This window comes from Propithecus coquereli, unplaced genomic scaffold, assembly GCF_000956105.1.
Source record: "Propithecus coquereli isolate 6110/MARCELLA unplaced genomic scaffold, Pcoq_1.0 Scaffold205, whole genome shotgun sequence".
Taxonomy (NCBI): domain Eukaryota; kingdom Metazoa; phylum Chordata; class Mammalia; order Primates; family Indriidae; genus Propithecus; species Propithecus coquereli.
This window is the reverse complement of record NW_012145523.1, coordinates 4,010,453-4,011,995: the sequence shown is the minus strand read 5'-3', so window position 1 is coordinate 4,011,995 and position 1,543 is coordinate 4,010,453. Positions and strand designations below refer to the sequence as shown.

Below are 1,543 nucleotides of genomic sequence, written 5' to 3'. Positions count from 1 at the left end.
GAAACTGTATATTCTTCCCTTTCTTCTCTTCCAGCCCAAACTCAAAATTCACAGGACAGAACCAAACCTGAATAGACCTCAATTGCGTGAATGTCACATTTTAGTAATAATCCTGCTAGTCTGAAGTAATTAGCTTAGTAAATATTCTGAATTCTTTGTTTTTACAGAAGATCCTCAGGTATCCTGCTTTCTCTACCATCAGCTCTTGCCTGGAGACTGCCATATAGTCTCCTCAATCCATAGGCAGAATGGTCTTTCTCAGATGCAACTATAGTCATGTTCCTCCCAAGCTTAATACCTTCCTGGTATCCATTTTAATTCAATTCCCACTCTTTCCTTTGGCCTAAAAGGCCTCCCTACCTCTCTGGTCTCATCTCATGCTCTTCTCTCTCAGAGGCTCTGTGCTCTAGCCACCTTGGACGTCTTGCACTTTCTCAAACTCACCTCGTTCTCTGCTACCTCAGGGCTTTTGCCTGTGCTGTTCCCTTGGCCCAGAATGTTCCCTGCTATGTGTCTGTTTTCTGCCCTCCTCCTCTTTGCAGCCCTTCAGGTGACTAACTCCTTGGTGGCCACACAGGCCAGTCTACTGGAAGCCTCCTTGCGGAGGTTTGTGCTCTGTTGGCCCTGTCCATGGCTTTCCTGCACAGCGCTGGACACATATCAGCTACACGTAGTTCATTTAATGTCTTTCCTGCCCAGGGCCCCTGTCCATCTCTTTACCCTGATACCCCCCAGAGCCTCGCACAGAGCCCAACATGTAGTCTGGCACACAGTAGGCTCTCTGTGTATGTGACTCACATGTATAAATTATATATAATGTAGTTTAAAATATAGAATAAAATATCCTTACTTTCCAATGCATATGTAAGATAAACTAACAATATTATACAGTGGGGGTTCTACTAGTTCTTGCTTTAATGAATAAATAATAACCATATATAACCACATACTAATAATGATGTTCCTAGTATCTAGGAGGAGTTTGTTTTTCTGGTAGTTTCAACCATTCTCTTTAAAGTCTGGTTCACAGTCATATTCTCCTTGGAAAACGTTTCATTTTGGCTAATGCCAAGATTTAGTATCCATCAAATTATTAGAAATTCTGACTTACTGTACTCCTGAGCTTAGTTAACTGTAATGCCATAATTTTTTTTAAATAAAAGTTTTTATTTTGAAAAATTTTAAGCATATAAAGATAGAGAGTATAATGAACTTCCAGGTACCCATAATGCGGTTTCAACATTTACCAACATCTGGCCCTTCTTGTTTCGTCTCCGCCCTCCCGGCCCTGGTGGATTATTGTAAAGCAAATCTAAGGCACCATTTCATTTCATCCATAAATACTTTAATAGGTGCTTATCAAGATAAGGACTCTTTAAAAAAAATAATCACAATGCCAATATTATACCTGAAAATTAATAACAATTCCTTAATATTATCAAATATCCAGTGTTCAGATTTTCCGGCTTATCCTATGATTTTTTTTCGTTTATCTCTGAGTTAATGCAAATCAGGATTCAACTTTCCCTTCTGTCTTTTTTTT

General features: G+C 39.3%; 1 protein-coding gene across 1 annotated transcript in view; it reads left to right on the top strand.

Annotated features, from left to right (window-relative positions):
- Positions 1-1,543, top strand: part of SOHLH2 (spermatogenesis and oogenesis specific basic helix-loop-helix 2) — a 134,771-nt gene that overhangs the window by 107,495 nt on the left and 25,733 nt on the right. The gene's annotated exons all lie outside the window — the stretch shown is intronic.